The sequence below is a fragment of the Lycorma delicatula genome, chromosome 2 (assembly GCF_047948215.1).
Source record: "Lycorma delicatula isolate Av1 chromosome 2, ASM4794821v1, whole genome shotgun sequence".
Classification (NCBI taxonomy): Eukaryota; Metazoa; Arthropoda; class Insecta; order Hemiptera; family Fulgoridae; genus Lycorma; species Lycorma delicatula.
In genome coordinates, this window is record NC_134456.1 from 87,442,305 (window position 1) to 87,459,211 (window position 16,907).

The 16,907-nt window shown below is 30.1% G+C and overlaps 1 protein-coding gene across 18 annotated transcripts in view; it reads right to left on the minus strand.

Annotated features, from left to right (window-relative positions):
* mbl (splicing regulator muscleblind) overlaps window positions 1-16,907 on the minus strand; it is a 734,546-nt gene that overhangs the window by 132,885 nt on the left and 584,754 nt on the right. Inside the window, exon 2 of one of the 18 annotated variants that reach the window (XM_075355742.1) lies at window positions 10,685-10,744. The exons of the other annotated variants lie outside the window; for them this stretch is intronic. The gene's annotated coding sequence lies outside the window, so the exon portion shown is untranslated. The remainder of the gene's footprint in view (window positions 1-10,684; window positions 10,745-16,907) is intronic. 18 annotated transcript variants of the gene reach the window in all.

The window sequence follows — 16,907 nt, forward strand, 5'->3', positions numbered from 1 at the left end:
AATGAAAAGTAATGAAGACGTTTTAAAAAGAACATTGAAGTCATTTATATTGTTATAAGATGTATTACATTTTATAGTTAACTCCAGTATCGTCGTTTATGCATATAAAAAACGCGAATAAATCAAACTTTTCTTAACTGATAACTCTAAATATTTAGTAGTTAAGGAACAAGAGTATATATAATTTTCTTCTTTTTTTTTTAAAAAAAAAGGTACATATACGTGGGTATGCATAAGAAATGGCTTATTCGTACGATCGTATACTCTCGTGCATGTGTATAGGAGCAAGAGCGCGTGTGATAAAATTTTAAATGTAGATTCGCAAGGGATTGAAGGAAATGATTACATGAAATATTCACTTTTATGTGATACCCTTGCGACTTTCAGGCACAAAAGTATAGTTTTCTTTTTGAAAAAGCTTACTGTAAACAGAGCAAAACGAACACTGTAAAGGAAAACAAAAACGTAACTTTATAAATAATACACAAGAAAAAGAAAGTCTGCGGTAGCGTGATTTTTTTTTCGCAAACTGTTCTCTCGGTGTAAAAATAATTTCTGATAACAAAGATTAAAAAAAAAAAACTGAAAATTAAAATGACAAATAGATTAAGCTAAATCAAATGTTATGGATATATAAAAACAAAAAAAAAAACAAAAAATGAATAAATAAATTCACAATAAAATTATTAAAACGTTTTACAAAAGCAAAAAGCATAGGGAAAAATACTTAGAAATTGTAAAACGAATGTTGTACCAGCATTCAGAACAAAGTAAAACAATGACCACAAAAAAACTGTTCGTTATGCATTGATAAATATAACCGTAAATTTTAATTCTTCAATAACTTCCAACTTAATCCTCAACAACGGTGGTTTATGGTTTAATAGAGAATTAGTAACACGTTACACCTATACTATTCTAAAACTAAAAATCTATGTTTATTTATTTTTTTAACCTTTAATTCCATCTTTTTTTATCATCATAACAATATTTGTAGATAAATAAATTTAAACAATTTTCTGGAATAAAAAAATATTCTAAAAGATTATTAAAAAATTTCATAATAATTTACTAAAATAAGCTTCATTAAAGTATTTTTTTTAACTTTATTTTTATTTATTTATTGTAATTTTTTTTACAGAAATAGTTATTAGAATATTCCTATATTATATGATCGAAAAAAATTCAAACTTAAAATATAAGGAAAAATGGAGTTAATTTATATAATCTGAGCTAAATCAAATGTCAGTTATTAAAAGTAAAAGAGAAAACCTTGGATTTGGAAAGGAATGAGACAAGAACTATTTATAACTTATTCCTAGAAGAAGCAATATAAAGATGGGAGAAAAAATTTGGGGGGTGGAAAAACAACTAAAAATTCTAAGATTTGCTGATGACACAGCAAAAAAAAAAAAATAAATAAAAAGTGAAAAGAAATACTGAATGACAGGAATTTATAGCTAAGAGAGAACTGAAAATAAATAACAAGAAACAAAAATAGAGAACTGTGACGGATAGGAAAAGCGGGAAATCGTTATTTAGGTAGTAAAATTACAGAAAGAGTGGACGAAGTAATATAGACATTATTAAAAGCAGATATTATAAGTAAGGACAGCCGCCTTCATACAAAAACGAATTTTGCTTTAATTAAAAAAATTAAAATTAAGAATTAATTAAAAGTATTAAGTAAAGATCGAAGAAAGAAATTCTTGAATAAAGTTCAGCATTTTGTAGTAGTCAAATATGAACAAAAGGAAAAGAAAAGAGAACCTATGAAACATAATGTTACAAGATGTTGAAAATAACTTGGATCGATAAAATTCCAAAGGTTGTGTGGATTAATAGGAAACGAGAAAATTGTGGCAGATTCTTGCAAACACGGGAACTATGTTAGAGCGCTTTGAATTAAAAAATCCAGGTTTAGTTTTACAGTCATCGAAAAAGGTTGTAGCAATTTAAAAAAATCGTATCTCAAAAAGTAATAGAAATAATCAAACGAGTATTTATTTAAAAATTCACCAATTAAAAAGTATTTTTACATCCCTTAGGAACGTTTCAATATCGCTCTGCAAACATCCAGCCGATAATCGACTTCTGCACAGGTCCGCTGGATCATCCCAGATGTAACTGAGGCAATAGTAACGGTGATCCGTTATCTTATATCTACATCCTTGATTTTTTTTCACTGTAGATAATATTTTTGACATATTCCCATAGAAAACGTCTAGAGGTGTCAAATCTGGGCTTTTCAGAGGCCAAAACACAACACCGGCCCAGCCAATCCAACGATTAGAGAATCTTTCATTGAGAACGCGTCAAACGACTAAGCTAAAGTGAAAGGGAGCACCATCTTGTTGAAAGATTACAGCAACGTTACTTTTCTTGTTCAATTCGTTCAATTTGCGGGAAAACGTAAATATGGTTTGCTTAGCATTTCTCCCGCCAGCACCAATTCGGTCGCCCAAGCATAAGACTGAATGTCTGTGCCACAAAAAGCTACTGAGCCTTGAAGCAGTTTAGCGACCAGTGTCCTAAATAGGTCCTAGAGTTTACCTAACAGTGTGAGCGGATTAAGCGCGGTGCCGAACACCACCGGCTTACGTGTCCCAACCGGTCACTTGTCATATATTTACTAAAATTGGTAGGCGCACCCCGTTAACTACTAAAAAATTTTTATGACATCCATAAATTAAAATTTACTTCGTGTAGACAGCAATTCGCTGCCACGGCTAGGTCGCCCGAATGCCAGGAAGTACCTGTCCACCATATTAAAGCGCTTGGAGCCTTAATTAGCTGGTGATCAGTCATATATATCTCTAGGTTAGCTTCACACAGCAGTGGGGTATGAGTATTTTCCTTTAGGTAAACTACTGATGTCGATTGAACAAAGCAACTGCATCTAGGAACTGCCACACGTCCGACAATGCGGCTCTCGCCACGTTTGTGAGTGACCAATTTTCCCCTTGACCTCTAAGTTCCAGGGTGGCCCATTCTTTAGCCCCCCCTCCAAGAGCTGGGCAGTCAAACATCAGGTATTCATTTGACTGGACCTCTCCGCAGACGCACAGCTCATGAGCTGCCAGGCGGAACCGGGAAAACGTACAGTTGTAGCATGTCTAAATAAACAGTCCCTGTGAAAGTAGACTCGTGAAAAAAGAATTGGCTAATCACACGATCGGACATCAAACCGCACGTTTATTTTTGAGGAATCTCTGACGTAATAATTTCATTGGATTGTTGAGATCCTCATATCCTACAATTATGTCAAAACATTTAAGACAACGGATAACCGCTGCTATTGCCACAGTTAACGCCTGCGATGATCCAGCGGCCCTGTGGAGAAGTCGGATCATCGGCTGGTTGTTTGCAGAGCTACCAACATATTGAAACGTTCTAAGGTATGTAAAAAACTTTTTGAGTTGGCGAACAAAAATAAAATACTAGTTTGATTATCTCTCGTAGTTTCAAGTTAAATTGCTGCAACCTTTTGAGATGATCTGCATTATTGATGACGTTTAAAAGTTAAAAAGTACAAAGATATACAGGAAAATATAAAAGAGGTATATAATAGAAAAAAAAACATTGGGGGGAACAATGGTCATACATTTCATTTATGTTGAGTTTGTTGTTAATTTATAATTTTATTTTTTTTAAAGGTTAATGAATTTCGTTATGTTCAAACGGATTGAAAACTGGGTTTTTTGGTATGATTAAAATATTTATGTTATGATTACTAAATTTCTGTGATCAATTTTCAAGAAGTGAATTACAAAGTCTGATGCTGTATGTTACAGCTTTACCAAGTCCTGCTGAGTTATATCAGAAAATCTTTCCAAATTCAAAGATTAAAAAAAAAATTAAAAAATATTTTTCTCGAGTCAATTTAAAATTAAACTACACATTAAAATTACTATTACGAACAAAATTTAGAACAAGCTGCATGATCTTAATCTGGCTGAAAACGTTTAAGTACACAACATATACTACTTTTCATCAGTTACAACCCCAAGATAGAGAATATTAAGGTGTAATAATGAACTAGTGGTACAACATCACCACGGAAAGGTAATGGGCAGACGGGGAGAAGGCATCGTGCGAGTAGCTCGCGATTAATGCAGTATGCCGTGGAACCCCTCTCTACCGATCTCATTACGCTAAACTAATTCCTCTTCCCTCTAGACGTCTAGACCTTTATTGCCTCATTTTACCAACACTTGCCCCGTAAAACGTCAACATTGCACATTACATCCCCGCTATTGCTAAACTACAGCACACCATTTCCAGAAAGAACTTCCACGGAATTCTACTATAAATTAACTTGAATAAATTAAGAAGAATGAAATGGAATTTTAAGTAATATTAATGCTAATATTAACGAAAGCAGTAATTTCTTATCTAACTGGACTAATAATCATGAAAACAAGCATAACGTACGCGCTTACTCGATCAAGCGCTGCATCGTTATATTTTTTTAAAAAGTCTGATTCCAACAGCATAAATATCTTCCTAAAAACGAGAGGAAAAATATATTAAAGAAAAACAACCGCGTATATAATTTTTCACTGTATTCTGTAATACTCTTTTAACGTGGAAAATGTAAAAATAAGATATACCTTCACTCACAAAAGAATAAACGTTATTTTAAATAAAAATTATCCAGTAAACTGCGTTTTAAAAAAATGTGTTTTGCAGTAATAATTCAGCATTAATTTTTTTTTGTTTCTACTAGCATATTTTTGTTCAATCCTAGACGCCGCTGCAGGCAGGAAGGTTTTTTTATCCATTCCTTTGTTAAGAAGTCAATACAAATCAAATTATTTCTCTTGATTCATAAAATATTACTGAATATATAAATACTTTCGGTAAAAAATAAATTGAATGTTCGACATGTATGCTAATAATTAATGGGTCTATATAATATATTACAAATCTTAAAATTTTATTTTATCTTCACATTTTATTAGCAGTTTTCCTTGTCTTTTTTTTTAATTTTACATAAATAAAATTAATTTCAGTATTTACAAGAAATCCACCGGGTTGGTCTAGTGGTGAAATCGACATCGCAAATGATCTGAGTTCTATGTCGACAGTTCTAGGGTTCAAATCCTACTAAAGGCAGTTACTTTTATGAGGATTTGAATACTAGATATGGATACCGGTGTTCTTTGGTGGTTGGGTTTCAATTAACTACACATCTCAGAAATGGTCGATCTGAGACTGCATAAGACTACACTTCATTTATATTCATACATATCATCTTTATTTATCCTCTGAAGTAAATACCTTATGATGGTTCCAGGGGCTAAACAGAAAAAGAAAAGTACTTAAGAGAATCGATCGATGTTTCTTAATGCAAAACCAGTTTTCGATGTAGTATAATATAACTGCTCTACTCCGCTTTTATAATTACTCGTATGTTTGTTATATCGTAAAAACTAGAATAACTAATTCGTTTTTAGCATAGAAAAACAGTGAATTATTTGTTTCGAACTTTCTAATAATATAGATGGCTTTGGTAAAGCAAAATGGCGGATGAGTGCTTTGCCAATTCGACTATTTTTCTCGGGTATTATGCGTACGTAACCTTTTGATTACTATTTAATAAAAAGTGGTTCTACAGTTCGCAGTTAGCAGAGTACAAGGAGTCCCTTACTTGTAATAAATTACAAATTTATCTATTACGAACGACGTTAATTTCCTCGTTCGTAGAAGTTCACCGTAAAAAATAAAATTTTTGATATTATTTTTGGAATATTAATTTTAAACAATCATAAGATTATCCTTTTTTATATAAATCAAATTTTCGGTGTAACTCATACAAATAATACTTGATAATCCAATAAAAAAAAATTCTTATAATATTAATGATGTAAAATTTGAGATATCTGAACACAATTACTTTTCTTGTTTACAGAATAACACACACAAGAATAGTGTGATTTTTCTTCTTTTTTATTTCTTTGATATTAAAATTTATTTACGTAATTTTTTTATAAATATTTACATGTATAATTTAAATAAAATCGACTATAACGTAGAATTTTTCTTTCAATTTTTAATATTCTTGCACAGGCACTTAGTTTTTTCCAACAACACTTAAAACTCACCAATCTTCCAATTTTATACAAAATGAAAAAACAAAATATTTCAAATTCCACCTAACGAGAAAGTTGATTTTCAAGCTATTGTGGCAGAAAATAATTAAGTGCTATAATATTATTAATTATAACATTACTTTTTTAATTTATTTTATATAACATTATTTATTTGTTTCTTAACCGATAGGAAATAAGTTAAAATTATACAAGCTAAGCGTAAGAAAATGGCTAAATTTGGTGTAAAATAAATCCAACGATAGTAAGTGTATCATACTTAAGAAAACAGTAGTTTTCAGATAGCTTAATCTGAAAATGTACTGTAAAATCCAACTCTGATATTCTAGATCAGGGATATGAGAAACATAGCAAGAGAAAGAGTAAGAGAGACAGAAGACAGCAGGGATATCCTGGAATGTATCCCTTGTAGTGCCACACATCTTTATTAGATTCAAAGGGCGGCTTTCTGCATAAAGATCGGTCTATTTCCTGAATCCGCGTCATGGTTCGTTTGCTTTTCCTTTCCTTCACAACACAACCAGCCATTCATCCTCTCCTTCGCTTACACGCACACACACACTAATCCCCTATATCAAGGCCTCGGGTCCGGACACCACATCGCATCAGCAGCTTGTTCCTCTTCCTCTCCCTTACAAAACCTAAACAAGAAGGCAAAATTGCTGCTTGTTTATTCTCTTTGTATACTGAGCGACTTCAGCACTCTAGAGGTCTCTCAATTTCAACAAAACTAAAGTAAGCTTGTCGTAGATTATGAAACTTGTCAACGTTTGTCTAGATTAATATAAAAATCTATTTTAAACAATCTATCATAAATAAAAGAAAAAATCAATACCACACCTTGTCACTCTAATAGAAGGTAATATTTTAATATGAAATTCTGTCAATAGTGAACAAGAAATTGAAATAAAGTACCTTTAAACACATAAGTTTGTATTTCAAAAAGAATGCTCTACAAACTAATAATCAATAATTTAAAAATTCTTTTGTCATTATAACTTCCTTAAAATTTGATCTCAAATGAAATTGAGATCAAATTTTAAGGAAGAAGTCGAAATTTAATGGACAGAGAAATTAATATTTTTATTCTGTAATAAGTTACTTTTAAATCTCAAAAAGAATTTTAATTACATTTACATTTTTCAGTTTCATCTTTATTAAATTTAAAATTAATATTATTGTGACTAGATAAATATAAATACAGCAATGAAAAGAAAGGGGTTAAAGACAAGCGTGAGCTAAGGATTTCTGAAATGTGAAAAGAAATATAATTCTTTTCAACAGTTTTCTTGATTTTTTTACACAAAAATACTCAGTTTGATTATCTGAATATCTAAACGACACTGATATATAACATTAAGCAATATTACATTAATATCAAGCAATATTAAGGAATGATATAGATAAAAATTGTCAGTGTAGCCAAATTATTCATTTAAAAACATTTCCACTTCTTTGGTGTGTGTGTGTGTGTGTGTGTGTGTGTGTGTGCACCATATTTAAGGACAATGAATTTTATTAAATAGTAAAATTAGGATAAGAGTTTCTAAGAAAACTTATTTGAAGATTTAAAAATTTTAAACCGGTGTCTCAAAGGGAAGAGGATGATAGACGGTAAGGAATTATATAACTCAGGATTATTTTTCATAAGGTGTTGTACAACTAGGGATTACAGTTTATCTTATCTAGCCTAGATTATTTGCTATTACCAACTAATCATTCTTCAGCAAAAATTAATGTTTTAAAAATTTTGTTTTACTGTAGTGTTCTATAAATTTTTTGTGTTCTTAAATTTAATATGATGAAATAAACAAAAAAAGGTTGCGAGGAAGTTATTAATTTTCAACATTACTAATATAAATACGGTAAGTAATAAACAACTCATTTAAATATTAGTAAGATTAAAAAAACGCTGGCAAAATATTGCATGACTTTCCTGGCTACTAATAATTAAAATTAAGAGTCAGAGCCAGAAAGAGGAAAAAAAACAGAATATATATTTTTTAGAGGTGGGGAATAAATTTTAATTAACATTTTTTCTAAAAATCTATATATAGGTTAAGCTTAACAAATCTGCTTAAGTACAAATTTCTCCAAAAACAACTCGTCTAATAAAGGCTAAAATAAGAAAAAGAAAAAATTGAAAAAAAAACTTTTCTGGATTTTAGGTCAGGGGTCTATAATTTTAAAAATCTGATTTTTACATCACACATTTTGTACGCCTATTAAATTACATATACACAATTTTATTTAACATTTATTAAAAACGTACATAAAATTTTATTCCATTAATAACTTTTCATATTTTTTTTATATTTTTATTGTTATTATTGAATTATTACTTATTGCAGAAATGTTTTTACAATCAGAAGTTAATAATTATTAACAAATCAATATATTTAAATTAATAAAAAAAAAGGAAATGAAGTCGGCTTTGAACCAATGTGCCTTGTAAGATCCAAATATTTCATTAATTAAAATGTTATTTGACTGGAACTCTGGAATCAGTGAAATACCACTTATGATATATAGTTGAAAAGCTCTCATCTCAATGAGGACTTATTATTGCAGTTAAGAAAAAGTCAAAAATCCAATTTTTTTTTTTGATTTTGAGCTATTTTGGACACTTTTGGTCCAGTCGAATTTAATTAAAAGGAGAAGTGTACAACTAGATGTTACAACAAAATTAAATTAAATCCAAACTTTCAATATCCTACGGCTAATCGTTTTTTAATTATGCACGTACATATACAGACCTCACACCGAAACTAGTCAAAATGGATTCAGGGATGGTAAAAATGGATATTTCTGATGAAATCTGAAAACCGAAATTTTTCGCGATCACAATACTTCCTTACCTTGTACAAGGAAGTAAAAATTGTGAACATTTCTGGAAGCTCTTTTTATAAAGCATAAACTTTATAAAAAGTTTCTGAAAAATATTTAAAACGAAAGGAGACAGACCAGAAGAATAAAAAAAAAACATAGATTTCAATTTTAAGAGATGGGGTTTTTTCTTTCGAAAGAACTTTTTTTTGGAATTATTTATATATGCATTTTAGGTAAAAAATTTGCTTTAATAAAAATTTCTCTAAAATACCTCTGAAGAAAATCAAAATTGTTTTTTTCGCAATATTCACACTCCTTAACGAATTTAAAAAAAAAAATTATGATCCATGTTCCATATTTAACAATATTTCACAGAAACATCAGGAAAATCGGTTTGGTTATCCTGAGATATAAGGTCAAAAGCAGTGGGACATATGTACACACGAACGCATATACATATATTTTTTCGTTGGACCCTAATACGTAAAGATTTACAAAACAACCCGATACTCCAAATTTGACATGATCATCATATACCACTGTTTAATAGCTATTCTAGTAATATTCACCGGGATAGTAAAACAAACATTTTCCAACTATACTAGTGTGAGTTATTTAATCGTACTTTCAGATGCAATCATTGCTAAAGTTCGAGTTGCGTCGTTAATACAAACAATCTCTTAAGTATCGTTATGAATTATTTTAAATTTTTGATATAAAACAATGAATTTATTATAACTCTTATTATTCTTATATCTGTGCAATCAACTAAATAATGGTTTTATCAGATTTTTGAAGCAGCAAACAAAATAAAACCAAATACTTCATACAAGTAAAAAAAAAGAAATATATACAAGAGATAAAACAAAGGTTTGTAACCTAGCCAACTTAATCTTATAATAACTGTTTTAAAGTACAAAACAGCAATAAATATAAAACGGAATTCATTAACGATTAATTTTTTAGATTCAATACAAAGTATTTTTGAGGTTTAATGCACTATAGAAGCAACGTAGTTCAACATCTTTTGCAAAATACAATCACCATACAAAAATGAACGGAGTTTTTTTTTTACCTATGCGCTAATTTATAAGGATCAATTTCCTTTAAAAACTGAATAAAAAACGTATAAACACGCACAACACAAACCAAAATATATATTATAATCTAAATCTTTGTAAACATTTTTTTTGCAATGTTTTCATGCATCACCGGTTAGCGGTAAAAATTGTGTAAAAATATAAATTCTTTATCGTTGAACGAGATCAAATTCGTTAAAACTTTATTAAAAATTCACGTTATAACGTTTAATCACTTTTACGTTATATTCAGTCAAAAACAACAATCACTAGTCGTTGAAGAAGCTCGTAAAAGTGACAAAATTTATTAAATATGGTTCGGTTTGTGTTAAAAAAGAAAATTATAATTTTTCGCAACAGGTAAAAAAATTTAAAAAACCAAACAAAACTATATCTTATTAAATTAAAGGCTTACAAAAATTTAAAAAATCAGAACGTAGAATACAAACGATTAGTAGTACATCGACCGATTCGATTAAATAATGTTCACTAAAGTAAAAAGTTCCTAAATATTATATTTTTTTATTTAAGAAAAGAAAATTAATATGGAATATAAATTTAAAATATCAGATAAATCAATTTATTAAATAGTGTGTGCATTCTCTGAAAAGTCTACCAACTGCACTTCTACAATTAAAATTTAAAAGAAAATGCAGCAATTACCTGGCACAGATTCAATAAAGAGGTGAACACAAGTTTCCAAAAGACAATCGCTATACTGACCTGCAACAAGATACACATCAATTAGAAAAAGAATTTAAACAGACAGATCAAATAAACAAGTTATTCGACGAACTCCATTCGTTTGGGATAACGCCAAACAAAATCAACAACACTATCTTTTTATTCAACAGTACTGAAATTCTTAATGTATACAGTAATATTCAATTTCTATTATAATTATTTATACCTCCAGCCCCATAAAACTGTACATGCAATAACAATATTATACTAAAAAATCAGAATACTTTCATTTTTTCAGAAAAAAAATTAAAAATCCACATTTAACAGTAATCATAAATCATTAAATTAATATAGTCCAGAAATTATTACTACTAGATATATAAATTATTCCTAAAACAAGAAATTATTCTTAAAAGAAGAAATTCTGGAAAATAAATTCTACAGGAAAAATAAATAAACAATTATAAGAAAATATAGGTTTCTTAAAGAAAATACAAAATAACGTATGTGGTACAGTAATAATAAATAATCCATACCATGTAACAGCTATTTACTTTTACAAATGATTGCTATTATATATTGACAGACACACTTTTGTAGTCACCTATTTGATGTTTATAGAATAATTTTAATTTTTTAGGTTGAATAACCTCTTTTACCAAAACTGAATGATTACGTCGACAGTTAAGGGAACCAATTTATTTCCATACGTTCAGGGAATGTTTTATTTCCATTACCTCAATGAAAAGTTTTGTACAAAATTAAGTAGCAATATGAAGGAATATTCTCGTTCAGGATAACCATCCATATCAGTCGAAATGAGTATAACTGTGATAGCAAGGCCAAAATAAATCGACAAGCAGAAATTTAAAAAAAAAAAAAAAGGAAAAATTATATACTTATTTATTTGTACTGCCCGATCTATAGACAAAATATTCTTTAAGGAAGAAAATCTCCATCCGCACAGCACAACTGCTACACAAGCTAACTGAAGATAGTTTAAAGTCCAACTGGAAAGTAGCACAATCCGAAGTTTATTCAAGAACATGTTCTTTACGTTTCCAAGTATAAACAAAACAACACAGCACAGTTCCCAAATAGTCTGAAACAACTGTTTTATTGTATACACTACTTGCAAAGTTTAGAATTACAGAATTGGTATTATAGACAATGTTGCCAAATGTATCTATCTTATAATGTACACTGCGTGAACGGATCGAAATGTACGTATAAAGAAATCATATATTAGAGAAATGATAGTTCTTCTTGTTAGCATAAAGACAAAAATCATGCACCCTAACGCGAGAAGGAGAGGTAACTTTGGCAACATCAGTCAAGATAAAACACCATTATATAAAGTAGTGTTGTTTATTAAGATTTGGATATATTATAGAGAGGTACAAAAGTAGGTATACAGTTATAAAAGGTATTAACCCACTGACATGGTTTAGCAATAAACGCATCTTTCCATATCAGAAGTCGAGAGTTCCAGCGTTCAAGTCCTAGTAAAGTCAGTTATTTTTACACGGATTTGAATACTAGATCGTGGATACCGGTGTTCTTTGGTGGTTGGGTCTCAATTAACCACACATCTCAAGAATGGTCGAACTGAGACTGTAAAAGAGCACACTTTACACTCATGCATATCATCCTCATTCATCGTCTGAAGTATTATCTGAAAGGTAATTATCGGAGGCTAAAAAAGAAAAAGTTATAATAGGTATTACTTGATTTATTATCTGTTACTTAATTATTACTTACTTCATTATTAAGTTACTTATTACTTCCATATTAGTATTTTTAAGATAATCATAACTGGTAATTTAACTATCGACCAACGGAAGTGGCTAGCTAAACAATACTGGAAAACTGAGAATGCTGAAATGGTTCGACGAAAATGGGCTACAGAATTTGATACACGTTCACCAAATAGACTAACAATTAACAGGTTACGCAAATTTGATGCATCTGTAATGTGCCAAATAGTGAACTGGTCAGTGTTGCTAAGCCACCGGGTTGGTCTAGTGGTGAACGCGTCTTAGCAAATCAGCTGATTTCGAAGTCGAGAGTTCCAACGTTTAAATCCTAGTAAAGGCAGTTACTTTTATAAGGATTTGAATACTAGATCGTAGATACCAGAGTTGGGTTTCCAATAAACATCTCAGAAATGGTTCACCTGAGACTGTACAAGACTACACTTCATTTATACTCATACATATCATCCTCATTCATCCTCTGAAGTAATACCTGATGATGATTCTCGGAGGTTTAACAGGGAAAAAAAGAGAATGCAATTTTAGTTGCGCAGGCATTTTTCCAAAGCCCAAAAAATCAAACATGAGACCTTCTCGTGAGTTGGTCATTCTATCAAGATCTTTGGGGCGTCTAATTCAACGTTTAGGTTTGAAAATGTATCGGCCAATATTACTTCATGGATTATTAGATGATCCAAATTGACAATTACAATTCTGCGAGATAATGTTGAATGCAGAAAGATAAGGGGATGGCATCATTCGCAAAGTGTCTTGGTCCGATGAAGCGTTTTTAAATTTTCAGGTGCTATTAATAGCCATAACTACGTTTAATACGCAAGAGACAAATTCATTACAGACGCAGCATGGTAAGAAATTAATAATGATAAAAGCTTCTGTGTAAAAGTGTGCTTGAGTGTAGAAACTAGACTGCAGGAATGTGTAAATACTGAAGGCCGGCAATTTTAATTTTAACACTTCACAGGCTTGTATTTAATTGTAATTCTGATCGTGTCCTCCTAAAGGTACTGTTTTGTTTCATAATAAACAATGCATTAAGTATAAATCATTACAACTACAACTACTTTTGTACCCTCCCGGTATAAAAAAATATTCTTGCTTTCTTTAACCATAATATCGCTTTTCTATAATTTTAAATTAAAATAATATAAATTACATATTCATAGTGATATCATAAGAATAATAATTATCATTATTTAATTTTTAAATAATTTATAACTATTAACCAACAAAGTTATCATTCGAACATAAAGAAAAGAATACCGCTGATATTTTCAGTAAAACTATTCCGTAATTTTGTAATGAAATGTAAAAAATCAGGTACCTAAGAATCCATAAAAAACGTTTTTAAAAGAAAAACAAGCAAAGGTAAAAATAAAACAAAGAATTTGAAAGGGCATAATCGTTATTTTGTGCAAAACCAAAATATGGTATTTCTGCATTCATTGAATGCCCGAGATATCAGGTATTTTTAAATAATTATCACTGCATTGCAACAGACCGTAGAAAAATGTTTATTTCAAACGATAGGGAAAAATCTTATTCTTAAATATTATTGAGCTGTTTACCTAATTTTTCAACCAAATTATGGACAATAGGAAAAACAGGCGTTTTTTCATAATTGTTACTGTTTTTCTTCAAAAATAAATTAACTAAAATAAATAAAGCAAAGATTATAATATGAGTACGATTTTTTCCACATGTTCGTAAAATATAACCTTTCCTTTTATTTTGTAAAACAGGACAGTTAAAAGTAATAAAAGCGTGTTGAAAAAAAAATTTAATAAAACGGATAAAAATAATAAATCAGAGATTTAGAATACAATTATCTACATATAATCAACTTTCAATTTAAAAAAAAAAATGTTGATACGTTAGTTATGCAAAATCACCGTACAATTATTTATACTTACCAAGATGAAAATGAAATAAAAATAATCGATAACATAAAGGAAAACGTCACAGAATAAATACTCGGATAATATAAATCACGTGTGACATTCCAGTTGTTTGATTAGAATGACGTGTCGGAAAACTTGGCAATTTTACTACCATGTTTGGTCAATATAAGTACAACTAAGATCGCTGAACAAGCATTCAGTCTACAGTGTTGTTATTTATCTCTTCTTCCAATCTCATACCTACTGAATACTTAATACTGTTTAAGAATCTAACTTAAAAAGTTTTGCAAATAAATAAATAGGAAAACGGCTTAAAATAAAATTTTTACTTTATGATTAAATTTAAATTTTTATAATTATTAAAACCAATCAAGTAGTTGAACATTTTTTTATTCCTGAACAATATAATAATTTAACTAAATTGATCTAAAAAAAAATTGATGTGGACAACAGATGACTTCCTTGTACGCCTATTAAATTACATTTACACATTTTTTTTAAAGAAAATGTAAATAGATTATCGCAAAAAAATTATTACAATGAGAAGTTAATAAATTATTAATAAATCAATACATTTAAATTAAGAAAAAAAAATTGATTCGAACCTGTACCTTCTCCTAAGATCCAAATATTTCATTAATTAAAATTTTAACTGGCTTTGGAACCAATTAAAATAGTACCACTTATTATATATAGTTGAAAAGCTCTCAATGAGGGCTTAATAATGCAGTTAAGAAAAAGTCCAAAATCCAAATCTTTTGGATTTTGAGCTTTTTTAGTGCAGTCGATTGCAATAAAAAGAGAAGTGCAACACTAGATGTTACAACAATCCTAAATCCAAAATTTCATATTCTACAGCAAATCGTTTTTGAGTTATGCTACTAGATATATACGCACATACGTACTTAAAGTACGTACAGACGTCACGCCGAAACTAGTCAAAATGGATATTATCGTTGAAATCTGAAAACAGAAATTTTTCACAATAATTCCTTTACTTCGTACAAGGAAGTAAAAATGTGATTGTTAGTGAGCGAAGATGGCGTGGCTTTGTTTGTTTAATGTTCACTCCGTCTATGAACGAATCGTACGTACAATATAACAATTTTTTTTTTCATTTTGTTAAACACAGGGAACGACCGGTAATCGCCTAGAAGACGTTGCCTCGGTTGCACCCATGTGTCGTGGCGTTAAGCGCTCTCCTAACTTAGGGCTCTGACGGGCCCATCCATCGGAATCCCTCCTGGATCATAAGAGAATCCCGACTTTCCCTTCTGGATAACCGAAATGCTCCTCCTCAGGATGGCTGTAAAAAATAAAACCTAACCAAACTCAATTTACGCTCGCTAACGTCGTCTAATTAACGATAAATAGTCACACAACTTATTAATAACATAACCTTATTGTTATCGCAACGCCAAGGGTAACAAGTGTTGTTAAGTGAGTAAAAATATGTTTTTCAAATAATATTACCTAGAATTACAGTGTAAAATGGTTGGAACAGTGATTGTAAAATGGCTTGAACGTGTTAGAAATGGGACAAAACGCTACAATTGACTGGAATATTTACACAAAAGAAATTTGTATTCATGCTATTCAAAATATAGATGTGTCAAATAATCGGAAGACAAGGAACGATAGTAGAAACTGATGAAAGTTTATTTAAAGAAATGGGCAGAGTATCTACCGCAGCAGTGCCTTTTTGGTCGCATTTGTCACGAGACAAATGAGTGTTTTATAGAAATAGAGGCTGGTAGATGTGCTGTAACACTTTTGAATGGTATAAAGAGAAAAATTAATAATGGTAGTAACAATGGCGGCTCGTAGCTAATATTAGTGGGGGTACTGCTCCAATAAAACTTTTTCTGCATCTTTTAAAGGCCATGATTAAAGTTTTCTGTAAAATAAAAGGACCGAAAAAAATGAATCAAATAGATTAACTGGAAGCAGGATTAATTTTACACTTTCATTCAAGAATTTGATACACGGTTTTTAACCACAGTTTGTTTAAAAACCTTATTCGGTTTTACGGGATAAATAATAAACACAGATAATATATTTTAGTATTATTAGTTAATAAGTTAATGCTTAATAAATTACATTTTATTAAGCATTATAGTCTAAAGGTACTTAATTTAAATTTATATGTACACAGAAACATAAACATATAATTAGTTTTTACTAATTACCTTCTCTTTCGCCCTTCCAGCGTATTTTTGGACAAATTTGGCAATCAATTACCCCTTGCTTTCCGCCATGTTCTGATCATTACTGAAAAAACAACTAAACCGCTTTCATATTTCTTCCACCGACTAAACTAGAAAAGGTAAAAAACAAGGAACGTTCCATGAAGAAGCGGAGAAAAAAATTACCTTCACCAGCACGCCACCATCGACACTGTGGAACCTACAGTGCTCTCTCCCTCGCAGCAGCTTCATATTTTCGCATACGCACAACAACGAAACACCACGCCGCTGGAACTGTGAAGCACACAGTTCCATACAAAGAGTTTTGTATCTTTTCATAAAC